General features: G+C 39.2%; 1 protein-coding gene across 5 annotated transcripts in view; it reads right to left on the minus strand.

Moving 5' to 3' along the window:
* Positions 1-6,000, minus strand: part of RABGAP1L (RAB GTPase activating protein 1 like) — a 665,252-nt gene that overhangs the window by 589,759 nt on the left and 69,493 nt on the right. The gene's annotated exons all lie outside the window — the stretch shown is intronic.

Consider the following 6,000-nt stretch of genomic DNA (forward strand, 5'->3'; position numbering starts at 1 on the left):
TCAAAAAAAAAAAAAGAAAAAAAGACATTTATATTCTACATTTAGAAAGATTCACATGTACCCTTATAAGATGGTTCATCTTAGAGATCTGATATTTTTAAAAAATACAATTGACACACTATGAGAAGGGCTAAATGAAATTATGTAAAACTCAATCAATATCAGGAAACAGAAAAAGAAAGAAAACAAAGAGTAAAAACAGAAAGCAGATACAGATACATCTTAATTCAACTATATCAATAATCATTTTAAATGTGAAGAGTTGAAAAACACCAACTAAAAGGCAGAAATTATCATGGTGGATTAAAAAAACAAGATCCAACTATATATTATATATAAGAAATGCACTCTAAATAGAGAGGCTTAGAATGGTTAAAAGGATGATAAAAGATATAGCATGCTAGCACCAAACAAAAGCTGGAAGACCAGAGGCATGTGATCACCAAAATAATAGCTTATCATTCTTTTTTCATGGACTCTGATGCTGAACTCATTGGCAACAAGGCACTGTTCCTATCAGAAGTCAGTTCAAGGGACATGGTCCTAGAAAGACATGATATAGAGATGACATGAGTAAAGTTTTCTATTACTTCAGTGACAGTGTCCTCTTCAATATTTATGCTCAGCATTAAATAAATACCCATTAAAAAATATCTAACATCTATAATGTCAGATTCCTTAGAAACCTTACAAAACTAAAAGAGCAAATGAAAGGAAATGAAAAATACAACAGAAATCAATAATCCTGAAAACAGGAAAGTAATACAAAAAAATAAAATCAAAACCAACAACTATTTGTTTGAAAAGATAAATAAAATTGATAAACCTCCAACCAGGCTAAATAAGAAAAACAGAAACACAAACTACCAACATCAGAAATGAAAGAAAGAGCTGGCCTGATGGCTCATGCCTATAATCCCAGCACTCTGAAAGGCTGAAGTGGATGGATTGCCTGAGCTCAGGAGTTTGAGACCAGCCTGAGCAAAGCAAGATCCTGTCTCTAAAAATAGTCTGGCACTGTGGCAGATGCCTGTAGTCCTAGCTATTCAGGAGGCTGAGGCAAAAGGATTGCTTAAACCCAAGAGTTTGAAGTTGCTGTGAGCTATGACACCAAGGCACTCTACCCAGGGTGACAGAGTTAAGACTCTGTCTCAAGGAAAAAAAAAAAAAAAAAAATTAAAAAGTTAATAAAGGAAAAGGAACCATACCAACAACTCTATGCTTACAAATCTGGCAAATCAGATGAAATTGACCAGATCCTTGAAAGATACAAAGTGTCAAAATTCAAACCAGGAAACACAGTTAACTTGAATAGCACCTATGTTTTTTTAAGAAAATAAATCAATAGTAATTAAACCTGCCAAAAGGCTGGGTGCAGTGTCTCACACCTATAATCTCAGCCCTGGCTGAATTGCTCGAATTCATGAGTTCAAGACCAGCCTAAGCTAAAGTGAGACCCCTGTCTCTACAAAAAATAGAAAAACTAAGGAAAAGGATCACTTGACCCCAAAAGTTTGAGGTTGCTGTGAGCTATGATGCCATAACACACTACTAAGAGCAACAAGGTAAGATTCTATCTCAAAAAAAAAAAAAAAACTTGCCCAAAAAAAAGCACTATACAATGACTTTACTGGTGAATTCTACCAAACATTTAAGGAAAAAAATAATAAATAATATCAATGATATCTTCCAGAAAACAGAAGCAGAGAGAACACTTTTCAACTCATTCTGTGAGGCCAGCATTCTCATATCAAACCACATTACAAAAAAACTATCCAAAGGTGTCCAAGATGTGGGCCATGGGCCACATGCAAAATATTTGAGGGCTATTTGCTCATCTGTGGTGTAAGGTATCAAAAAAAGTACATGTGGACGTTTTCTTTTCCTAATCAGCTGTCGTTAGTGTTGTGTATATCTCTAATGACACAGAAAAGTCTTTAATAAAAAATTAGAAAACCATATCCAAAAATGTATAAGAAGAATCACACTAAGTATGCAAGGCCAGTTCACCATTCAAAACCTAATCAGGCTCAGCGCCTGTAGTTCAGCAGCTAGGGTGCCAGCCACACATACCAGAGCTAGTGGGTTCAAACCCAGCCGGAGCCTCCCAAACAACAATAACAGCTACAATCAAAAAAAAGAAAAACAATAGCCAGGCATTATGGTGGGCACCTGTAGTCCCAGCTACTTGGGAGGCTGAGGCAAGAGAATCGCTTAAGCCCAAGAGCTTAAGGTTGGGTTGCTGTGAGCTGTGACGCCACAGTACTCCACCAAGGGAGAGTCTGTCTCATAAAAAAGGAGACATAAGGAGACTCTGTCTCAAAAAAAAAAAAAAAAAAACACATAATCAATGTAATCAAACATAAAACATAATAACAAGCTAAAGAGAAATCATCATGTCAGTTGATACAGAAAATGCATCTGATAAACTCCAACACCCATTCATGATACAAAAAAAAAAAAATCTCAGTGAACTAGCAATTAAGAGTAACTTCCTCAACTTAATGAAGAAAATTTACAAAAACCATACAGCTACCATCATACTTAACTGTGAAAGAATGGATACTTTCTCCTAAAATTGAGAAAAAAAGGTAAAAATGCCTTCTCTCACTCTGACTTAACATTAGAAGAAATAAAAGGTATACAAATTGGAAATGAAGAAATCAATTGGTCTTTATTCACAGAGTACACAATTGTTGACATAGAAATTCCCCAAAAAACCTACAAAAAAAATCTAGAACTAGTAAGTGAGTATAAGGTCATAAGATACAAGGTCAATATACAATATAAGTCAACATCTTTCCTACATAAAATAAACAATTGGAATTTAGAATTTAAAAGAGCAAAACCATTTGCAACAGAGAAAAAGTGAAATAATTAGATTGAAAAAGTAAATATTATTAAGATGTCAATTCTTTCCAACTTGTGTATTTTGATTCAAAAAATAATTTGCAGGGGCAAGATGGCCGACAGATACCAACCTCCAACAGAAGCTCCTGTCCAGAGGGAAGGATAAAGTCCAGAAAACACTCAACAAAGTTGAAGACTAGGAGCCCAGCAGAGAGAAAAGAGTTGTATCTGCAGGATACCTCTGCTGAGGCAAGCTACGACTCCTAGAAAGCAATCTACAGGTACATAATACATGCCAAAGGAAAAGTGTCTGTCTCCTCTCCCAGGAAAGGTGTGCTTTTCTCTCCATCTGCTCCTGTAAGTTTCCTACAGGCAAGTGATAAACTGAGGACCTATCATCCCACCCCACGTGTGAGAGCTACAGACAGTGGGGTCTACTCCCCTAGAAGGAGCCTGCTGAGAATCTGAACACACTCTCGCCAGGCAAAAAAAAAAAAAAACAGAACTAACGTTTTCACTGCCATTTTGAATTCCCAGTTCACCCTTCCCCCCTTGCCTGCAGAGACAGTGAGAGGAGACCCCAGAGCAGCGTCCCCCAACCCCTGCGGGACCAAGCGCCCTGTCCTGACTCTGGAGCCAGAGAACTGCTTGAGCCCTGCGTTCGCCACTCCTGCTGCTGGCATTCCCCACTCCCCGGACTGATCCAGCCCCAGGTTCCCAGTGTGGCTGCTGGTTTGCTCCCCACACCCAGCCACTCAGTTGCGTGCACTGAGCACTAATCCAGCCCCGAGTTCCCTGAACAGTTGCTAGTTTTCTCCCCGGGCCGGCCACCTGGGTGGCATGGACTGAGCAATGATCCAGCCCCACCTTCCCTGTGCGGCTGCCGGTTGCTTCCAGTGCCCAGGGGGCAGACTGAGGACTGATGGAGCTGTGCGTTCCCAGCACCCCAGACCCAGTACCCAAAAACTGCAAGAAGATGGTCAGTTGAGAGGAAACCACATTGGAGCTGCGGTATCCCAAGAGGAAGAGCAGCAGCCGCAACAGGGGGAATAATAAGGCCCACACCCCTGAGGCTTTTCTGGGCAGATATGCCCTGTCTCTCCAGGCAACCAGAGGAAGCCAGCATCTTCTCCAGTGGCAGCCACTGGCAGAATGGTTTTGGAATGGTCTCCAAATGGTACAAATTCACATGGGACGGAATCAGCAGAAAAACTCTGGTCACCTGAATAACCAGAGTAGATCAACTCCCCCAAGGAATGATGGGGCAGATGCAATTGAAGATCCCATCCATAAACAGATGACTGAGATGTCAGAATTTGAGTTCAGAGTCTGGATAGCAAATAAGATCAGCAGAACAGAGGAAAGGAGGGAATCAGAATTTCAAATTACTCAGAGCTATCTCAAAAATTGAATGATTTCAAAGATAAAATGACCAAAGACTTTGAAATATTGAGGCAAGAGGTTGCAGCCCTCAAAGATCTGAAAAATACAGTAGATTCCCTCGGTAAGAGAATGTCGCAGGCAGAAGAAAGGATCTCTGACACTGAAGACAAAGCTTTTGAACATGCCCAAGCACACAAAGATGAAGAGAAATGAAGAGCAAAAATGGATCACTCCCTCAGAGAGCTCTGGGATAATTCGAAGAAAACTAATATTCGCCTCATAGGAATCCCTGAAGGCGACGAAGTTGCTTCACAGAACACAGAGGCTCTTCTCCATGAAATTATAAAAGAGAACTTTCCAGACATGCCAAGAGATTCTGAAATTCAGATAGCAGACAGTTTCAGAACCCTAGCGCAACTCAACCCAAACAAGACATTCCCCAGGTACATCATAATTAACTTCACTAAAGTTAATATGAAAGAGAAAATTCTGAAAGCAGTTAGATGCAAGAAAACCATAACCTACAAGGGGAAGAATATTAGAATGACTGTACCTCTCTACTGAAATCTTTCAGGCTAGAAGAGGGTGGTCATCGACTTTTAACGTCCTAAAACAAAATAACTTCCAAACCAGAATCCTGTATCCAGCTAAACTGAGTTTCATTTATGACAGAGAAATTAAATACTTTAATGACATTCACATGTTGAAGAAATTTGCTATAACTAAACCAGCCCTCCCAGATATTCTCAGATCTATCCTTCATAATGATCAGTGTGATCCTCCACCACATAAATAAACTCACTCAGAAAATTTTGATCAAATCCCAATTTACACAGTGACGAAAGGATTAAAGATGTCCATGGACTTTGGAAAAACTCGATTCCCAAAATTATACCAGGCTTATCAATATTCTCAATCAATGTGAATGGTTTTAACTGCCCCCTAAAGACACACAGGCTGGCTGACTGGATACAAAAACTTAGGCCAGATATCTGCTGCATACAAGAATCTCGTTTTACTTTAAAAGACAGACGCATATAGACTTAGGGTGAAGGGATGGTCATCTATATTCCAGGCAAATGGAAAGCAGAAAAAAGCAGGTGTTGCAATTTTATTCGCAGATACAATAGGCTTTAAACCAACAAAAGTAAGCAAAGATAAAGACGGACATTTTATATTTGTTAAGGGTAATACTCAATACGATGAATTTCAATCATCAATATTTATGCACTCAACCAGAATGCACCCACCTCAATTCATAAAAGACACTCCATCATAGTTGGAGATTTTAATACTCCTTTGGCAGTGCTGGATAGATCCTCCAACAAGCAGCTTAGCAAAGAAATTTTAGATTTAAATTTAACCATTCAGCATTTGGATTTAACAGACATCTACAGAACATTTCATCCTAACAAAACTGAATACACATTTTTCTCATTGGCCCATGGAACATACTCCAAAATCAAACACATCTTAGGTCACAAGTCTAACCTCAGCAAATTTAAAAGAATAGAAATTATTCCTTGCATCTTCTCAGACAATCATAGAATAAAAGTTGAAATGAGTAACAACAGGAATCTGCAGACTCATACAAAAACATGGAGGCTAAATAACCTTATGTTGAATGATAGGTGGGTCAGAGAAGAGATCAAGAAGGAAATTACCAGGCAGCACCTGTGGCTCAAAGGGGTAGGGCGCTGGCCCCATATACCAGAGGTGGTGGGTTCAAGCCCAGCCCCAGCCAAAAACTGCAAAAAAAAAAAAAAA

The sequence above is a fragment of the Otolemur garnettii genome, unplaced genomic scaffold, assembly GCF_000181295.1.
Source record: "Otolemur garnettii isolate 467f Iridium unplaced genomic scaffold, OtoGar3 scaffold00016, whole genome shotgun sequence".
NCBI classification, from domain to species: Eukaryota; Metazoa; Chordata; class Mammalia; order Primates; family Galagidae; genus Otolemur; species Otolemur garnettii.